Genomic DNA, 21213 nt, shown 5'->3' on the forward strand with positions numbered 1-21213 from the left:
AGGCCTGTGTTGCTGTAAACTTCCCTCTTAGTACCACTTTTGCTGCATCCCATAAGTTTTGATATGCTGTGTTTCATTTTCATTTGTTTCAAGATATTTTTTTATTTGACTTTTAATTTCTTCTTTAATCCATTGGTTGTTTAAGAGTATGTTGTTTAACTTCTACATATTCGCAAATTTTCCAGCTTTCCTCTTGTTAGGGATTTCTAGTTTCATACCATTGTGGTCAGAAAAGATATGTAGATATGTGGTATGATTTCAGTCTTCTTAAATTTGCTAAGACTTGTCTTGTTGTCTATCATATAGTCTATCCTGGAGAATATTCCGTGTGTACCTGAGAGGAATATGTATTCTATTCCTTTGAATGAAATGTTCTAGAAATTTCTGTTAGGTCCACTTGGTCTAATGTATGGTTCAAGTGCAGTGTTTCCTTATTGAATTTCTGTCTGGATGATCTATCATTTGCTGAAAGTGGGGTATTGAAGTCCCCTACTATTATTTTATTGTCTATTTCTCACTTCAGATCTGCTAGTATTTGCTAAAGGTATTTAGGTTCTCCAATGTTGAGTGTGTATATATTTACAGTTGTTGTATATTCTTGATAAATTGACCCCTTCATCATTATATAATGACAATCTTTGTCTCTTGTTAGCATTTTTAGCTTATAGTTTATTTTGTCTATCGCTTCTCAGCCTTTTGGCTAAGGTCAAGTGTAGTACGTATTCTTATCGGATTAAAGTCTATTTCATCTGATATAAGCACAGCTACCCCTACTTTCGTTTGGTTTCCAATTACATGGAATATCTTTCTCCATCCCTTCGGTTTGAGCCTGTGTGTGTCCTTAAAGCTGAAGTGAGTGTCTTGTAGGCAGCATATGGTTGTGCCCTGGTTTTTTTACCCGCCATCCACTCTGTACCTTTGCATTGGTAAATTCAATCCTTTTACATTTAGAGTTACTGTGATATGTGAGGACTTACTAATGCCTACTTATTGCAGGCACACTTTGTTTTATTGCACTTCACTTTATTGTGCTTCACTGATATTGTGTTTTTTACAAGACCCTCCACCAGGAAAAAGATTCCAACTCACTAAAGGCTCAGATGATGGTTAGCATTTTTCAGTAATAAAGTATTTTTTAATTAAGGTATGTATATATTTTTTTAGACATAATGCTATTGTACACTTACTAGACTACAGTATAGTGTAAATATAACTTTTATATGCACTGAGAAACCAAAAAATTTGGGTGACTCACTTTATTGTGATATTCGTTTTATTGCGGTGGTATGGAACCAAACCTAGAATATTTCCAAGGTATGCCTGTAATTGTTTTCTGGTTGTTTTGTATTTCCATTCTTTCTTTTTCCCTCTGTTTCTGCCTACCTCTGTAAATTGGTGATTTTCTGTGGTGGTATGGGCTATTTCCTTTTGCTGTTTTGTGTATCTATTCTAGGTTTTTGCTTTGTGGTTACCATGAGGCTTACAGAAGACATCTCCTGGATGGGCAGAATGAATAAAACACAAGATCCAACTCCATGCTGTCTACAAGAGACTCACTTGAGATCCAAATACACAAACAGGTGAAAATGAAAGGATGGAAAGAGATATTCCATGCAAATAGTAACCAAAAGAGAGCAGGAGTAGCTATATAATATCAGGCAAAATAGACTTTAAATCAAAAATAGATCAATGACTTAAATATGAGGTAAACTATACAAATCTCTGAAGAAAAAAGGGGATAAATCTTCATGATCTGCCTTTGACTATGAATTCATAAATATGATACCAAAGCACAAGCAACAAAAGGAAAAGTAAGTAGGACTTTATCAAAATTAAAATCAAAGAGCACCATCAAGAAAGGTATAATACAACCTACAGAATGGAAGAGACTATTTGTAAATCATAGCTCTGATAAGGTCCATTATCCATAATATATAAAGAGCATTGGCCACTCAACAATAAAATGTCAAATAACCAAATTTTAAAAATGAAAAAAGGATTTGCATAGATACTGCTCCAAAGAAGAGACACAAATTGCCAATAAGCACATGAAAACATGTTCAAAATCATTTGTCATTAGGGAAATGCAAATCAGAACCACAGTAAGATATCACATCACACCACCTTGTATGGATATAAGGTTTTTTTAAAAAAGAAAATAGGTGTTGGCAATGATGTGGAGAAATTGAAATCTTCGTACATTTGCTGGTACAAATATAACAAGAGGATAATTTGGCAGTTCCTCAAAAAGTTAAACACAGAGTTACCGTATGGCCCTGAAATTCTACTTCTAGGTATATGCACAGGAGAAATTAAAAAACATATGTTCACACAAAAACTTGTACATGACTATTTATAGCAGCACTTTTCATAATAGCCCAGAAGTGGAAACAACCCAACTGTCCATCAATGGATGAATGGAAAAACAAAATGTGTTATATCCATACAACGGATGTGATTTAGCCATAAAAAGGGGGAAGTACCAATGCATGTTACAACATGGAGGAACCTTGAATACATTTCTTACTGAGAAAAAAGCAGACAGAAAAGGCAACACATCATCTGGTTCTATGTGTATGAAATGTCCAAAACCGGTAAATCCAGAGAGACAGAAAGAGCCAGAGCTCGGGGAGAGGGGTGGAGAGAATGAGATTGACTGAAAATAGGAATGGGGTTTCTTTTTGGGTGATGAAAATGTACTGGAATTAGATAGAGATGATGATTGGAAACCTGAAGTTACTAATAACCACGATTACACACAGTGAGCTCAAAATTAGAGGGGCGGCACCCTTGGAAGGTGGTGCATTGAGCCAGAGAGCTGGGAGGATCCAAGGAGGCCCTTTGGGATTTGCTGTGGAAGTGCGGGGCCAGGGCAAAGAGCTGAGAGAAGCTTCTCAGAACCATTTGGACTTTCACAGTGAAAACCACTGCTCCCCAGAGTGTAGCGCCCAAAGTAATTCACTGAGTGCTGCCTTTGTTTAGGGGGCTTGTGTATATTTGTGTTTCATTTTACATAAAAATGTTTTCAAAATAAATCTAACGGGAGATAAATCTTCTTTAATGTAAACCCTCCAGCTTTCAGTATAAAACCCATCTCTAAACGCAGGCTGACTCTCCACAATCCCCCCACATGGTCGCTGCACTAATGCGCTGACATGGGAGAGGAGGAGCAGGGAGGTGGCCCTTGCTCCTTGGCTTCGTGTCTCCTTTAAGCTCCCAGACACGGTGAAGTCCAGGTCCTCTGAGGCCCAGGCTGACACCTGCACGTCACGGTCTTCACTGTGTCAAACCAGAATGTGCAACACACACACAGGTGCTGGAATCCCTGGGGAGGGGCAGAGATGGAGGGAGGAGGGCTCCCTGGGGGGATGTGTGGGACCCAGAAGGCTCCTTGGCCTTGGAAGTGACCTTGGGGCCTGAGATCCCAGGGGTCAGATCTACAGGGCACCGGGGCCTGTTCATTGTTCTTGCTGAGAGTGTTGTCCGTTAGCAGAGAGTGTCTGTAAATGTCCCACAGGAGCGATGGCACCTGGGCATTTGGCCGGGCAGCCTTCAAGTGAGTGGTCCCCTGGACAGTGAGGGTGATGCAGAGGAGAGGGGCGGCTCTGGGCTTCCAGGAGGAAAAGGCCGAGTCCCACTCCCTGGACCCTGTGAGGAGCAGGAGGTCTGAGGGCCAGGGTGGGCATGGGGACCCTGCCCCTCCACCCACACCCACTATGACCCATCATGAGACCTGCACAGTGAACATGGACAGACCTGGAGCTCCTCCCTTTTCCTCTAAGAATCCCTTTTCTTTCTAACACCCCAGCCAAACTTGCCTGTGATTTTCAACTTGAAAAAAATCATCACGCTGTTATAATAAAAGTATAAATTTTATAGCTTTATTATATTCCAACATGAGAAGCTTACAGAAGACGCTTCTTTTCAGAGTGTAATAAAACCAGATATATGTTCATTATTTAATTATCATATTGGAATAATAAGGACATAGTAACTTGTAACCTTGCCCCTTTAACTCACGCTAAGTTAGCATTGCATTGAATTTCCTTCTGTTTTTGTGTTGTGTTCGATTTTTACATGTATATGAAAAGTCTCTAGAAGCTCAGCCTGAGAGATGGTGCCCTGAGGGGACCCAGGCCCTCCACAGGCTTCACAGAGGCTGAGGGGCCCACAGGGGTTGGGCAGCTCCCAGCTGAGTTAGGATCCTGCAGGGTCCCCTGCTTGAGGCTGTGACTACTAAGGGCGCGCAGGGATGCAGAGCTGGCCCGGGTGAGCTGTCCTGCCACGTGGGCACTTGAGGTGCCTGTGTCATCTTCACTCTTTTCCCAGGAGGCGTGAGGTGGGGGAGGTCAGGCCCACCCCCAGTGTCTCAGCACACCTAGTGGTTAACTGGTGGTGCTCCCTGTCGACTTCAGGAGGTTGGGGGGCAGGGCTGGGGCCTGCAGAGTGAGATGAGGACAACTCCAGCACGCTCTTCACACAGGACACAGTGGGAACAGCGCCCCCTGGAGTGGTGCACGCGGTGGCCCTGCGGCCCTCCCCTGCAAACTAGAGCAGCTGCTGGAGGACGTAGCCCAGCAACCTGGGGGCTCCTGTGGATTGGGTACCGGTCCCTGGGAAGATGTGCTCAGGGCATCCTTCACTTGCCTGCCCGGATTTTTACCATGCTCTTGTCTCCACTTGTGTGGTCACATGCGGTAGCAGCCACCCTGGTTTCGATGCTGGTTTTCCTGAAGTGCCAACGAGGAAGTGAGGGAAGCGGTGGAGCACACGTGTGCTTTCTGTCTTGCCCTTGTCATCCTAACCCTCCACATTCACATTCCCCCTTCCTGTTCTTCTTCACCCCACAGTGCTCCCTCTGCTCCTTCACTTGAATCCAGGACTGGAGGGTTTCTTGACAGCTGGAGGAAGAGAACAATCGTGCATGTCCAGAGCCCCCAGGGCAGGAAAGCACCCGTGTGGGGGTGCCCTGGGCAGAGCCAGACTGCACAGCCAGCAGGGTGGGCCCAGGTCCTCTGACTCCCTCCCCAGTTCCCTGTCTGGGCCATTCAGGTTGCTCAACACAGTTCAATGGTGCAGACTGGGGTCAGAGCCCAGGCGACACTAACAAAGTGGGTGAGGAGAGCTGCAGAGAGATTTATAGACCTTGAGGATCCAAAGACCTCAAGTGTCTGGATGAGGCCAGGTCCTTCAGGATGAGAACCATGAAAAGAGGGAAAGAGGAGATGGGGAGGAGCTACAAAGAGGAGTTTATGAATAAGAAAGAGAGAAAATGAAAAAGAGGTGAACGAGGAGATAAATTACATGTACATCGCTGCTCTCTCTGTCGGAGTCTTCAAAATCCACGCAGTAGTCTTCGAGTGCACAAGGGCAGCAGCGATGCTGGGGTGGCCATGGGAGAGGAGAGGACAGGGGAGAGTCAGAGCCGAGGTGAGGACTCCGGGCCCTGCTGCTCCTGGCAGGATAACCCCTGACCTCAGGACCCTTCTGTCCTCGTTTCTACATGCCTCCCCCGGCCTCCACTCTTTTGCCTGCGATGAGGGATCAGGTCTCTGATCTCCACTGCACTTTTCCAGCCCTCAGATGCTCTGAATGTGACCAGGGATGAGTGCCTGTGTCACCCTGTTCCTCCAAGAATGCAGTCACTGTCACCATGACTCTCTGTGCATGACGTTGCCTTCCCCCCTGCTCCTCTCCCTCACTGCCTCCCTTCCTCTTCCCTCCTAATTACTGTCCATTCCCTTTCTCCTGGTCAGCCTCCACCAACCACACTGTTCTCCAGTACGGGGACATGGGAGGAAAGATAAAGATAAATTACCAGCCACTCCAGTCAATCGACTGATCCCTCCGCGTGTCGGGAGGAACTGTTATTGACCTGGGCTGGCTCTGGACCCTGTGGGAGAGAGTGACAACCAACGCCACACACCCAGTGTCTGTTCTGTGCCTGAGATGATCTTCCTTGGGACACATTTTAACCTTAAATCAACCCCATAAGTTCCCTGAACCATTAGAGAGGGTGAACCCAAGACTAGAGGTAAAGTAACTTGTCCAATTTCCCTTAGTCTGAACATGAGGTGACAGGGATTCTGCAGCAGGTGTGGTCACATAAATACACGCTACCTGCCACGGTTTGCAGTGAGTCCTGGAAGGACCGGGAGGGAGGGCCCTGGGCCGGCCTGAGGACCAGTCACGGGGTGGGGCATGGCTGGGCTGTGGGGAGCAGGGGCAGCACTGTCTGGCTGGAGCGGTGGGTTCTGAGAGGAGCAGGGACCCCCAGGCCCCTCTGCCCAGAGGCTCTGTCCCAGGTCTGGTCAATCCCAGGAGACCAGGTCAGTGGGGCTGTGAGCCAGTGTATGAAGCCAGCCCCAGCCCCTCCCACCGTCCTCTAGGGTTCCTGCCGGCCACGGAGGGTGTCGAGGGAGCTGGACACGGGCCTCTCTCACAGGGAGGCAAGTGCGGGTTTTATTCCTAGTCCAGGGTTTGGGATTTGGGTGAGGAGTGGAGGCTGGGAATGTGCCCCAGGATGTGCTTCCCTTCATTTCTGCAGAAGATCCAGGAACATGTGCAGAAAACCCAGAGGAAAAATTCTTTACCTCATTTAGCCCTGGGAAGGCCCTTTACAGCAGGAGTAACCTGAGGACAGAACATGGAGGTGCCACTACCAGAGCCGAGAGGGCAGAGGGAGGGGGTGACTTCTCACCACCTGACACCCACGGAGAGCTCCACCTCCAGGTTCAAGTGCGTGTGAGAGAGCTGTGTTCCAGCAGACAGCCTGCATCGTGAGTCCAACCAAAACCCATCCCGGTAACTCGTGCTCAGTTCCCGAGAGGTGCTAACTGGTCAGACCAAAGGCCTGATGTTTGGTGGAAGCAAAGGCAGCAAGAACTGGTCTTCTGGAAATGATTATCTTCAATAAGAAAGCAAGACGATTACAAACACAGAAATAATCAAAGCACATAGTCATGATACCTCTTACTATTAAGTTGTTAAAATATGGAAAAAACAAAACAAGCCTCCATATTTCCTTTTCTTTCTGACTACATACCCCTTCCTCAGTCCACAGCAGCAGGTGTAAGCCGACTGCTCCGGGAACCCCCTCCCACTGGATCCAACCTGAGTGATGGTCCTACCTGGAGAGTCTTCATCCTCGGCTCGACTCATATCTTCTGCTGACAATCCAATCTTTAGAGACACAAACATGAACAAGAAAGTTATTAGAGAGAGGGGCTGACCCTTCCTCCTACTCCAGTTGAGGCCACGCTGGCTCACACAGCATCACCCTGCTCTTTGCTCTGGGTCTCAGACCTTCCCTGGGCTCCGTGGGGTCAGAGCTCTTCACTGAGACATTGATCGCAGTTGTAAACCTCTGAACGAGAGAGAGGATCCTCCTTTAACTCCTCACTTCCCCATTTCCACCGGATCATCATAGCTCTAGCCTCCAATGTGATAAACCTGAAATTCCACTTGTAATGGACACACTTTGGGTTAGATGAGTTCAGTGAACACACCCTGGGCCAGACTCAGAGCTGCTGCCCAAGAGAGCAGTCTGTCAGGATGAAAATGTTCTGTTTTGGAAACAGGGCACTTATTGGGCACTTGAAATGTGGCTGTGTGGGGTCCCCAGGCAGGCATGATACCCAGGGGGCATGATTCTCAAGCAGGCATGATACTCGAGTAGGCACATTAGCAGGCGGTGGCTGAACGCATGACCGCAGCAGACTCCTGGGCAGTCTTGGGCTCTACAGGCACAGCAAGAGGCAGAGGCCAGGAGAGCCATGCCCAGGGCACGTCCGAGGATCTGTGAGAGTGTGTGTGCATCCCACCTACTGCCTCTCACTGATCACCGGGCCCATCCCCAAACCTAAAGAGCCCTTGAAGATTGTCTGGTTCAACCCCCTCACCCTACAGGAAAGCAAGTGAGGTCCAGAGAGGTGAGGGGCAGCACCCAAGGCCACACTGCTGGGCAGTGGGGACCAGGGACAGGGTCACCCGGCTCCTACAATCATGCCAAGCTTCTTCTGTCTGCCGTGGATGGAGGAGGTCAGGGGCACTTGGAAGAAGCCAGTGGGAACCCCCAGGGCCAGCACCTGTCCCAACTCCCTCTGAGGCAACTGAGGCGGGAAGGAGGTTCTTGAACAGAGGTGGATGGTCACCCTCTTGTTGGACTGTCATCCTCCATCCTGCAGGACCCACTGGGGCGGGAGCTGATGGCAGCTGAGCAGACAGAGGTGCTGAGGTGACACCCGTTTGATGTGCATCCTGCCCACCGGCCAGGAAGAAAAGCCGCCCTTGTCCAGACCTGCTCGGAGGGTCTCAACACTTGGCTGTGGACCTGCCATGGACAGAACTGTGCCCCATCACATTCATGAGTGGGAGCCCTAACCCCCAATGTGACTCTATCTGGAGATAAGGTCTTTAACTAAGGCTAAATGAGGTCATAAGTGTGGGGCCCTAATTCAATAGGATTGTGGCCCTATAAGAAGAAGAAGGGGGGCCAGCCCGGTGGCGCAAGTGGTTAAGTGCGCGCGCTCTGCTTTGGCGGCCCAGGGTTCGCAGGTTCGGATCCCGGGCGCGCACCGACGCACCACTTGTCAAGCCATGCTGTGGTGGTATCCCATATAAAGTGGAGGAAGATCAGCACAGATGTTAGCCCAGGGCCAATCTTCCTCAGCAAAAAGAGGAGGATTGGCATGGATGTTAGCTCAGGGCCGATCTTCCTCACAAAAAAAAAAAAAAGAAGAAGAAGAGGAAGAGGGAGAGCTCTCTTTCTGCACCATGTGAGGACACAGCGAGAGGGTGGCCATCTGGAAGCCAGGAAGAGAATCCTTACCGGGAACTGACAGTTCTGGCACTGTGATCTTGGGCTTCCAGCCTCCAGAACTGTGAGAAATAAACGTGTCTTGTTGAAGCCCCCCAGTGTATGGGATTTGTTATAGCAGCCCTAGCTGGCTAAGAAATGACCTAACCCAAGGGAACAATCGCCCGGGCTCTGGAAGGTTCCAGCACTAAGCCCAGTCCTGGCAGGATGTGGATCCACGTGCAGATTCTCTGCCCCTGTTTCTGGGAGAGGGGGAGTTGACGGGAGCTCCTCAGTGGAGAGCTGTTTATAATACAGCTAAAGGGCCTGACCCAAGACCACAAAGTTAGTCAGAAAGAGTCAACCTGGCAGCGGGCCAGACCTCAAAAGAGGAACGAGTCGTGTTGCCTTGTGACAGCCTGGCCCTGGAAGTCTGGTGAACAGCAGGGCATCGGAGGAACCTGGGGTTTCTGGGAGGGGATGGGGTTGAGGCAGAGGGCAGGTGTTTGATGGGGACTGTGCCCTTCAGCCAGGGGAACAGAGCTGAACCACAGCGCTCTGGGATCTGAAAAATCGCTAGGGAGGAGATGAGAGCCCCAGGGCACCCTGGCTGGTCTCTGGGGAGTTGGGCATCAGACCCTCTCCTGGCACCCCCTCTGGGATCTGTGGATCCCTGAGCTCTGGAAAGCGCAGCCTAGCGAGCTGGGGGCAGGCAGGGTTAGCCCTGGCTGCTCTGGGCACGGATTGGGGTGCAGGGTCAGCACCAGGGCAGCGGTGCTGAATGTTTGGGCCGATCTCTGTAGACCCTGCAGTGGGTGGGGCCTCCCCTGCCTCCCTCTCCAAGGAGCTAGCTGATCACGAAGAGTCTGGATGCAGCAGAGCGGGGAGAGGCTCAGGGAATGGCCTTGGGGGCCGCACTGACCGTTAGTGGGGAGAGGCGAGTGACCACCTGTCGGGGGCGACAACAGGCGGCCCTGGAGGGCAGTGCCCGGTGGCAGCCGGTCATTGGGGGCGCACTCACCGAGGAGCAGCAGCACGTTCCAGGGGCGCGCCCGGCAGAGCCCCAGGGCCAACAGCAGCGCCCAGCAGGTCGGCTCAAGGCGGCATCTGGCTGTGGTCCTGATCCCGGACTTGCTCCCCCAAGTCAGGTTCGCGCCAGGCCCCGCCCCTCGGTCATGTGCGCGCAGGCCCCGCCCCTGTCCGCCCGGCCCCGCCCCTCGCTCCCCCTCCCTCTGCGGCTCCTGAAGACCCGGCTGTGGCGCCTTCGGAGACCGCAAACTGTGGCGCCGGGCGTTCGTGGAGGTTGGCGGGCAGCGGGAAAGGCGAGCTGCTGAGGACCGGGCTGTGTCGCCGGTGAGAGGAGACCCGACCGACGCAGGGGGCGGCCCGGGGACCCCTGATCCCCACCCACCGCGTCCCGACCCGGGTCCCCGCCGCCCTCGGCCTTGCTGGGGCACACCCCCTCCAGCGCTGCAGTCCTCAGTGGAGGGATCCCCTCATCGTGCGCGCTTGGAATGCCTCCGGGCCCTCGGGGCCTCCAGTCCCCCACCCACACCCTGCAGCCAGACCAGAGACCCCCGCGGACCCTGCTTCTCTCTGCACTGCTCTCCGTTGAATTCCCTGGGGAGGAAAAAAAAAAAAAGCAAATAAATTCTGGGTAGAGAAACCTTGATTCCAATCTAATTAGAGTTTAGGCTTCTCATTGAGAACTTGTTTATCATGTTCTTCCGCGCCAGCGGTGATGGAGGGAGAGAAGGCACCTAGGGTTTGGGCAGGTGGGATTCAGGGAGAGCAGTGAGCAGGGGACAGGGGAGGGGGGGACATTCCACCTTTTGTTGAAGTCCCCTCTGCACAGGTTGTTGGCTTCCTCTCTCAGACCTGCAAGGGTGGGCGTGATTTAAGGAATCTGGTTCAGACTCCCTGGGGGAGACGGATTGTGCCTCTCCTGATGCCCCTGGACCCACACTCTACTGCTAGGTTCTCTGAAGCCTGGACCCTGAGTGCTAGTCTGTATTGCCCCCACGCCCACCCCAGGCATGTCCTCTTCCGTGAAGGCCCTGGGTCGGCTGCTGCTCCCCTGCGGCCATACAGAGGAGGCTGCCCATCCTGGCTTGACTGCCGGACCTCTCTGTGCAGGGTCTGAAGATGGTTGGGCTCAAGATCATTTCCCAGGCGCTGGCCTATGCTGAGGTGGCCTGACTTCCACCCCAGGTGAGATGTCTGTCCCTGCTGCCAGCCATGTCCCCTCCTCACCGCCTAACCCTACTCCAGACCTGACTGCCCTCCCAGAAGTAGAGCAGAAATGCACAGTATCCCCTCCAGACAAGTGGGGCACCCAAGGCTCCAGCCCCATGGAGCCCCAAAAGCCTTGGTTTATGATATAGAGCTGTGACTGCCTTTGACAGACACACGCCCCTGTAACTGCCCTTGTCACACACAGGCACCCATTAGTTCTGGATTGCCTGATGGGGCAGTGGGGTGACTCACCACATCCTTAAGAACCTTTTCTCAGACACAGACTCACAGATGAGCACATAGGTCTGTCTGCTCCCACACGTAGCACCCTAGGCCTCAGCTGGGTTTGGGTAGAAAAGAGGTCGCCTGATCACTGCAGGTCCACCCTATGGATAGTAGAGGGTGAGCATTTCCCCTGCCTGTGTGTGCTGGTGTGCCCAGAGTACATGCCGGACACACAGACCCCTGTGCTCCCACGTCTACACCGGGACACCATGGGCATACCGCGTGCCTCCTGGGTGCTCATCGCTCTGTGTCCCCCACAGTACGACCTCCACTCTGCCTTCATGGGGTGATTCACGTAGTTCTTCCTAGACATCTCCCGGGATGTGACTCTGGGCCCCACGGCGATCATGTCTCTCCTGGTCTCCTACACCTTCCATGTGCCTGCCTCTGCTGTGCTGCTGGCCTTCCTGTGGAGCTGCATCCAGTTAGCCATGGGGTTCCTGCACTTGGGTGAGCCTCCTGGGTCTTCTTTCCTTAGTAGGGAGGGCCTGTGGTTCTGCTCTTCCTGGGGTCCTGAGGCACCTGCCTTCTGGGGAAGTCTCTGCCCTCAGCATTTCCGTCTTTGCATTCCAAGGCCTATCCCTTGGAATGTGTGGGGGTAGGAGTGAGGGAGGGGCTGCCATCAGCCCTGGGCCCTACCCTATTCTGCTTAGAGGCCAGGACACTTGGAGAAGTGCCCAGGGCCTCAGACCCCAGCCTCCCTTTCCTGCTCTCCATACCAGTCCAAACAGGGTATGTCCCCCACTAGTCCTTAGCCCCAATCCCACCCACACCACCTCTCCCAGGCCATGGCTTCCAGTGTCCTCTGGGACCAGGCAGAGCTGGGATCAACTCGGTGTTCCCTCTTGGCCAGCCAGGATTCCTGTGGACTTCATCTCCTGTCCGGTCATTAAAAGTTTCACCTCTCCTGCCACCGTCACCGTGGGCTTCAGGCAGCTCAAGGTAGGCTCGCTCACTAGTTGGCACTGGGGCACCTGCTGGGTGGCAGGACCAAGGCCGGGTCCTGAGATGTGCAGCCAGTCGACGCCTTGCTGTTCCAGAGCTTGAAGCACATGGTGCTCGCGTGGGTGCCCATGAATAAAATGACCCCTCAGGGAGATATTGGGGGAGGATCAGATTCTATATCAGGTCATTTGGGGGACGGGTAATGACAGCCCCGCTCTTAGCAGAGTTTTCCCTCTAGTGAGCTTGGTTCCCTCACAGAGTGGTTCTGTTCCACTGCCTCTACTGCACATTCAACCAGCAGCCTTCACAGGTCACGAGCTTCCTGCCAAAATTTCAACAAATAAGTGATTCCTCACCCCCTACCCCCGCTCATTTAGCTAGATGATTTCATTTTTTTCCAATTTCTGTTTAATATTTTTCAAATACCATGCTTCTTTATTTGAATATTTGGATATCTATAAGAAGTACTAGAATCAATGATCACCGGTTATCTGAGGATGTCATTTATTCTCCTTTCCCTGGGTTTGAAGTTCCTGGGGGGCAGGAGCTGTTTTGCTCCCGACCGTGGCCCCCCAGCATGTGCTTGGTATAAAGTAGGTCCACGCTCAGGTGGGTGTGCAGAATGGAACCCAGCTGCATTGTATAGATGAAGCCATGGCCCCCCCGGGGGCAGACATAGGGCCACGCCCCTGCCGCATGACCTGGTGTCCCCACCTGGGCCTCTCCAAGGCCTGGTTCCCACGGCCAGGCTCTGCTGCAGGCTGGCCCGGGACAGCCTTCCCTGTGGAGGCCAGTGAGCAGATAGGGGACAGGAGGAGACGTGTGTGTGAGAATCGAGTAGCTGACACTTCTCCCCTCGTGCTCTGTGCCGGGACTGGATCCAACACTGTCCCTGTGTTCAGTTCTCACCACGCCTCGGAGGTGGGTTTGCATCATCTCCATTTAGAGAGGAGAAAACCCCTAAGAAAGGTGTGGGTGAATGCGATTTCTGTATTCTGTACACACACACGTCAGGGGAAGCTTGGCAAATGCTGTTTTGTGGGATGATCTGTCCTTTATTCTGGAAAGCACATCCTTCCTTTTTAGTGACATGAATGTTCCTTGATACCATCACAATGTGCACAGAAGGTAACTCCTTTATGGGTTAGTACTTGGCGACCCTAGACCCCCAAGTCATTAAACCCTTGAGTAGCTCATGACACCCATCTGAGAGCCCCTAGGCTGGGGTGGGGTGGGGTCCTCCTGACCTGCATAGGACAGAATTGGAGGAGTCGGAGGTTGGAGGTGTCACCTGGCTAGGCGGCTGGGACTTCTGTGGCTCTAGCACCTCAGCACCTTGGCCCTGGTGAGCGGCGTGTGCCTAGGGGAATGTATTGTGGTTGGTGATGGTCGTGTGAACTGAAGGGGGACAAAGATGGGCATCAAGAACAGGTCCACACCTTTTTTACAAATCTGGAATGTCTTTGTATTTGTTTTTGATCACTCGTGGAAGGTACATTAAAGCCTGATGGATTTCAATAGACACATACCCTGAAATATCATGGCAAAAGTATTGAATTTTACATGATCCTTTGTGACATTGCTTGCAGGTTGCTCTGATCCGCATTTATGTCTGTTATCTTATACAGAGTTTAGGATTAGATTCAGGGTCAACAAATAGCCTTTTAAAAACACTGTTGGATTCTTTTCAGTTTTATCCTTAAGGCATCTGTCACTTCTGGAATCCATTCCAACCACGAGGAGAGTCACTCCAATGCCTCTGAAATGGAATCTTCAGAAGTTCTTAGTTTTTTGGGGGTTTTTTTTGTGTGTGAGGAAGATCAGCCCTGAGCTAACATCTGATGACAATCCTCCTCTTTTTTGCTGAGGAAGACTGGCCCTGGGCTAACATCCGTGCCCATCTTCCTCTACTTCATATGGGATGCCACCACAGCATGGCTTGACAAGCGGTGCGTCGGTGTGCGCCTGGGATCCGAACCTGTGAACGCCAGGCCGCCAAAGCAGAGCACGCACACTTACCCGCTGCGCCACTGGGCCGGCCCCGAGAAGTTCTTAGTTTTAAAACTGGGACTCTGGAAGATTCAATTCTTCGCGATTTTAAAATATGTATTTCTTAATATTTTGGTTTTACACAAACTGGTGCTTTTGAAAGAGATATTGTGAACTGGGCTGTTTGACTTGTGACGTCATCTTTGGGGGTGAGGCAATAGTAAGTGTGGGTCCTCTTTCGTTTTCAGGGTGCAGATCCATGTGACCCAAACTCTTACACTTCTTCTCCATTTGATGACTTCCCTGTGTTCCCCTCCCCCGAGTGATGATGATTCTTTCCTGACACTTGTCAATATGCTTTTTTAAACTTTAGGTACCTTTTTTTTAAATTAAAACATGGAAATCTTCATGAATATTTCAGGATGTCCTAGTACCTGGAACATTAACTAATAGAATTCCTCTGGGTTTTCATTGCCCCAGTTCAGATCACAAGATTCTATACTCCCTTCTGGGGGTTACTTTCTATTTTGATGATACAGTCTATTTTGATAGTCTTTTAATCATTGTAACAGCTTTATTGAGATATAGTTCATATATAATACAAGTCACACTTTAAGGTGTGCAATTCAGTGTGTTTGATATAGTCATAGAATTGTGCAACATCACCATGATTGATTCTGGAAGCTTTCCATCATCCCTCTACAAGAAATACCTTCCTCATTAGGAGACTGTCCGTTTACTCCTAACCCCTGAGGCCCAGGTATACACAAATTCGCTTTCTATTTCTATGGATTTGACTATTTTGAACATTTCATATCAATGGAGTCATCCCAGGTGACTGGGATGCCCAGTCCTTCTGTGTCTGGCTTCCTTCACGCAGCATCATGCTTTCAAGGTCCTTCCATGCTGTAGCGTGTATTAGTCCTTCATTTCCTTTTGATTGCTGAATAATATTCCATTGTATGGCTGTAGCACGATTTATGTATCCATTCTTCAGTTGATGGACATTTGGATTGTTTCTATTTTTGGCTATTGTGAATATTGCCACTATGAACATTCAGGTACAAGTTTTTGTGTGGACGTGTGCTGTCATTTCTTTTATGTGTATACCTAGGAGTGGAATTGCTGGGTCATATGGTAAGTCTGTGTTTCACTGTTTGAATACCTGGAAGACGGTTTTCCAAAGTGACTGCACCATTTCACATTCCTACCAGCAGTGTATGTGGGTTCCGGTTTCTCCACATCCTCATCAGCACTAGTCATCTGTTTTTTTTATTATAGCCATCCTATGGGGGTGAAATGATACCTCATTGTGGTTTTGATTTGTATTTCTCTGTTGGCTAATGATGTTGGACATCTTTTTATGTGCTTAATGACCATTTGTGTATATCTTCTTTGGAGAAATGTCTGTTCAGCTCATTGGCCTATTTTTTAATTGGGTTATTTGTCTGGGTTATAACTGAGTTGTAATAGCTCTTGGTATATTCTAGATATGTTACTCATCAGATATGTGAGTTGCAAATTTTTCTCTATATTGTGGGTTGTCTTTTCACTTTCCTTTCCTTTTTTTTTTTTTTTTTGGTGAGGAAGATTAGCCCTGAGCTAACATCTGTTGCCAATCCTCCTCTTTTTGCTGAGGAAGATTAGCCCAGGGCTAACATCCATGCCCATCTTCCTCTACTTTATATGTGGGACGCCTGCCACAGCATGGCCTGATAAGTGGCACATAGGTCCACGCCAGGGATCCAAACCTGTGAACCCAGGGCTGCCAAAGAGGAGTGCGTGAACTTAACCACTACGCCACCAGGCCGGCCCCTCTTTTCACTTTCTTATTGGTATCCTTTGAATCTTGAAAGTTTTACATTTTATTCATAATGAAATCCTACTAGTTGGAAATTATTTAGACATTAAATCATATCCTCATCAATATTTTGGTTATAGAAATTAAAAGCCAAATGTGAAAGGGTTAGGGAAAGATTTGAATTAGTTCATTTCAAGATTTGCTTTAGATTCAAAAGAACTCATCATGGGACATGTCATTCCCCTGTTCACATATTTCTTTTTCTTTTTTTTGGTGAGGAAGATGAGCTCACATCTGTTGCCAATTCTCCTGTTTTTACTTGAGGAAAATTGTCCCTGAGCTAACATCCATGCCAATCTTCCTCTATTTTGTACGTGGGATACTGCCTCAGCATGACTTGATGAGAGGTGCACAGGTCCATACCCAGGATCTAAACCCGCGAACCCCAGGCCGCTGAAGCGGAGCGTGCTAGCTTAACCACTATGCCACTGGGCTGGCCCCCAAATATTTCTTTTTTATCCTTTTAATGTCTATGGGATTAGTAATCATAGCCCCTCTCTCACTTCTGATATTAGTAATTTGTGTTTTTCTCTTTTTTTCTTAGTTAGCCTGGCTATAGGTTTATCCACATTTTGATCTTCTCAAAGAACTAGTTTTGATTTTGTTGATTTCTCTACTGACTTCCCATTTTCAGTGTCATTAATTCCTGCTGTAATTTTTATTATTTCCTTTCTTCTGTTTGCTTTCAGCTTACATTGTGCTTCTTTTTCTAGCTGGGATTATTATTTCAGATCTTTTTTTTTTCTTATCTATGCATTCAGTACTATAAATTTCCCTCTAAGTACTGCTTCCACTGCATTCCACACGTTTTGATAAGTTGTATATTCATTTTAACTTAGTGGAAAATATTTGAAATTCCTCTTGAGACTTTTTTTGGATCCATGTGTTGTTTAAGCTCCAAATATTTTGGGATTTTCCAGCTATCTTTCTGTTTTTGTTTTCTACTTCAAAGTCCTTTTTGGTCTGAGAACATACTTTGTATGATTTCTATTGTTTTAAGTTTGTTGATGTGTGGGTTTTTGTTTTTTTTTTAAACCCGGAACGTGGTCTATCTGGTGAATGTGGCATGTCAGCCTGAGAAGACTATATTCTGCTTTTGTTGGAGGCAGTAGTTTATAAATGTTAATTAGGTCCAGTTGATTGACGATACTGTTAGTTCATCCTTACTGATTTTCTGCCTGCTGCATCTATCAGTTCCTGAAAGAGCAGTGTTCAGAGCTATAATAGTGGATTTGTCTATTTCCATGGCTATTACCTATGACAGTGGATTTGTCTAGTTCTTGCAGTTTTATCAGTTTTTGTCTCAAACATTTTGATGTTCTGTTGTTAGGTGCATGTATGTTAAGGACTGTTATGTCTTCTTGGAGATTTGACCCCTTTAACAGTATGGAATGCCTCTCTTTATTCCTGAGAATTTTCTTTGTTCTGAAGTCGGCTTTGTCTGAAATGAACAAGGCTACTCTAACTTTCTGTGGATTCATGTTAGCCTGGCTCATCTTGTTCTATCCCTTCACTTCTACCCTATCTGTGTCTTTATAATTAAAGTGGGTGTCTTTTAGACAACATAGAGTTGGTCTTATTTTTGTAATTCATTCTGATGGTCTCTGTCTCTTAACTGCTGTATCTGGACCATTCCTATTTAAAGTGATTATTGATACAATTGGATTAATATCCTCCATATTTGTAACTGTTTTCTACCCATTGCCCTTGTTGGTTCTTTTTTTGTCTTTCACTCTTTTAAATTATTTTTTATCTTCTTTCCTTTTCATTGAGCATTTTTTCTTCCATTTGATTGGATTTTTTTGATTCCATTTTTTCTTCTAGCATATCAATTACACTTCTTTTTAAAAATTTTTAATTGTTTCCCTGAGTTCACAATACAAATTTACAACTAACCTCAGTTCGCTTTGAAATAACACCGTTTCTTCATGGTTAGTGCAGGTCCCTCATAACAGTCTTCCCAGTTCCTGTCTTCCATCCCTTATGAAATGGGGCTCACGCACTTCACTTATCCATAAACTGTTATCACCAAATGTATTTTTGTAATTATGATCTTGTACAAAATGAATCTGTTACATCAGTTAAGAATAAGAAATAAAAACTCTACACTATTTTATTTTACCTTCTTTTATTCCTTCTCTACGCTCTTCCTCTCTTTATGCAGACCCAGGTTTCTGACCTACATCATTTTCCTCCTCTGAAGAACTCCTTTTAACATTTCTTGCCAAGCAGGTCTACTGGAGACAAATTCAGTGTTTATTCATCTTAGAAAGTTTTTATCTTTTTCACTTTTGAGGGAGAAATTTGATGGAAACAGAATTCTAGGTTGGTGAGGTTGTTTCTTTCAACACTTTAAATATTTCACTCCATTCTTTTCTTGCTTGCGTGAAGAAAAATCTAATATAATTCTTATACTAGTTCCTCTACAGGTAAGATTTTTTTTTCCTTCTTCCTTCTTTCAAGGTTTTCTCTTTGTCTTTGATTTTCTGAAGTTTGGATATTATAAGGAAAGGTGTTGATCAGTTGGTATTTACCCTGCTTTGGGTTCTCTGAGACTCCTGGATCTGTGTTTTTTGTTTTTAAATAAGTTTTTTTTTTTAATTTTATTTATTTATTTTTTCCCCCAAAGCCCCAGTAGATAGTTGTACATCATAGTTGCACATCCTTCTTGTTGCAAGGATCTGTGGTTTGATGTATGTAAAATAAAAGTTTTCAGCCATTATTACTTCAAATATTTCTTCTGCTGCTTCCTTCCTCCCTCCCTTCCTCCCTCCCTCCCTTCCTTCCTTCCTTCCTTCCTTCCTTCCTTCCTTTCCTCCTTACCTTGTATCCCTTTACCCTGATGTTATACCTGTTGTAATTGTCCCACAGTTCCTGGACACTCTTTTATATGTTCTTCAGTCTTTTTTAGCTTGTTTTTTAGTTTGAGAAGTTTCTATTGACATTTCTTCAAGCTCACCGATTGTTCAGTCAGTCAAGTCTAGTCATGACCTTATCAGAAGCATTCTCCATTTCTGTTACAGTGTTTTTATTTCTGCCATTTCCTTTTGATTCCTTCTTAGCATTTCCATCTGTCCGCTTACACGGCCCATCAGTTCTTGCATGTTGTACACTTATTCCATTGGCACCCTTAGCATATTCATTATACCTATTTAAAATTCCCAGTCTAATAATTCCAGAATCTGTGTCATATCCTAGTCTGGTTCTGCTGCCTCCTCTCTCTTCAGACAGAGGTTTTTTGCCTTTTAGTACGCTTTGTAATTTTTGATTGAAGCTGGACATGATGTACTGAGTATAAACAACTGAGGTAAATAGGCCTTTAATGTGAGTCTTTGATGTTCTAGGAATGAGGTCATGTTTACTGTTTGCCGCTACCACAGGTGTCAGAAGCGCCAATTCCTCTGGGCTCCTTTGTTCTTTGCAGGTTTTTTTTTGTGTATTTTGTCTCCCCTGTTCTCTTTGGGTTTCTCTTGGTATTTCTCCTTCAGTCAGATCTGAGACTTGACGTCCTTTCAGTTGAAATCCCATTTTGATTCAGGAGCCCTATTAATGCAGTGGGAAGGTGTAGGGAAAGGAGGAGGGTTCTGTAGTTCTATGATTAGATCTCAGTCTTTTAGTGAGCCTGTGTCCCTGGAACTTGGCATTTACAAGTTCCTCTCAGATTTTTTCCCCATTAGGTGAGAGAATGCTCGAGGGAGCTGGAGTCGGGCATTTCTCCTCCTCCACATGGAGACCTAGAGGGACTAGATTTGGGCATTTCCTTTCCCCAGGCCAGTGATGTTCTGGTAGAAGCGAAGGTGGTTGCTCTGGTAAAACAGTTTCCCTTGAGGGAAGGCTTTCTTAAGAAGAGCAGCCTGTGCGGGTGTTTCAAAATGCTTGCTTTTCTTCTCCCCTGCCAGAAGCGTGAGGGCCTTTTCTTTGATCTTTAACTTCAGAATGTGGTGGGGATACTGGAGGGAAGACTCATGAAAATGTGGAGGCCCCCATAACACTGGGCCCCCCAGGAATTTTTAACTCTTGGGATTGTCCACGCAGAGCCTCCAGAAATTCATCAACTACAGTTAAATTTTGCTGCCCAGATCCTGCCTCCAGCAGAGGCCTCTGCTCCTTTAAGCTGCAATTCTCTGTGTTCACCCGTCTCTCCAATCTCTGGGGTGATAGTTTGCCCTGTGGCCTCAATTCTCTGAGGGATTTAAGAAGAATTGTTGGTTTTCAGTTTGTTCGACTTCTCTCTTCTTGTGACAACAGGAATGATGATCTCTAAGAGGTATACATATTGGGCCACAACTTGGAAGTCTTTTAATGATTTATAATTAAAATGAACTAATTTTAGCTTGTTTCCTCTGCAAATAGTTCCCTTTCATCCCTATTTTTGGAAAAGAGATGTATTCAGGGAGTCCTTCTGCTTTTTAAAAGAAGGATGTCACAAATTGCTCAGGGATGTGTCTCATCCTAAAATTAAAGCTCTCCTTGTTTGCCGGGGCCCAGAAGCTTTGATGCCAGGCCCACACTCTCTAGGTGACATGTGTGTGTAGGTGATTTGCCTAGGACTTTAAAAGCAAAAAACCCAAAAAAGAAATTGCAACATAGGAAAGACTAACCGTGCAGAGTGTGGGCTCCTGGTGTCCACCAGGATGATCCAGCCGCTCCAGTTCAGAGACGGTGGGGAAGCAGCAGTTCCAACCAGCAAGGTTGAGTCTCCTGTTGATCCTCCCCTGCATCCCTTTGATCCTGGGCTGCATTGTTTCAGCTCAGCACACACCTTTAATATTCAGGGGTCAGTCCTTGTAGCCACCAAGTTGTGCTCCTCTCCACACCCGTTAGCTGGGCCTCAGGAACCTGTAAACAGTTAGTCTGGCCTCCCGTGTCACCACGCACACTGTCAGTGCTTCTGCACACTTGATCTCAGAGCACGGACACAGGAGACTGTGCACAGGAACAGGAACAAGGCTGTAGTGTGAGTTATGGAGAGACACAGGGTTCTGGGAGGAGGACGGGGAGAGGGAAATGGACAACTGGAGGCAGCAGGGGGCTCTCCCGCTGCCCCGGGGCTGGAGGGAAACCAGCCTCTGTCTCCCGTCCTGAGGATTCTGCCCACTGG

The 21213-nt window shown here is 47.7% G+C and overlaps 1 long non-coding RNA gene and 1 pseudogene across 5 annotated transcripts in view; both read left to right on the forward strand.

The window, feature by feature from the left end:
• Positions 1-680: 680 nt before the first annotated feature.
• LOC131398691 (U2 spliceosomal RNA) lies at positions 681-860 on the forward strand (annotated as a pseudogene).
• Positions 861-10102: 9242 nt separating this feature from the next.
• The window catches only part of LOC131398262 (uncharacterized), a 30498-nt gene continuing 19387 nt past the window's right edge, over positions 10103-21213 (forward strand). For 2 of the 5 annotated variants that reach the window (XR_009216850.1, XR_009216847.1), the window contains exons 1-4: positions 10118-10150; positions 10832-11008; positions 11578-11767; positions 12103-12259. This is a non-coding gene — a long non-coding RNA (uncharacterized LOC131398262). Of the gene's footprint in view, positions 10151-10831; positions 11009-11577; positions 11768-12102; positions 12260-21213 lie in introns of all 5 variants that reach the window. The other 3 variants (XR_009216848.1, XR_009216849.1, XR_009216851.1) reach the window with 3 other exon arrangements.

The sequence above is a fragment of the Diceros bicornis genome, chromosome 35 (assembly GCF_020826845.1).
Source record: "Diceros bicornis minor isolate mBicDic1 chromosome 35, mDicBic1.mat.cur, whole genome shotgun sequence".
Lineage (NCBI taxonomy): Eukaryota > Metazoa > Chordata > Mammalia > Perissodactyla > Rhinocerotidae > Diceros > Diceros bicornis.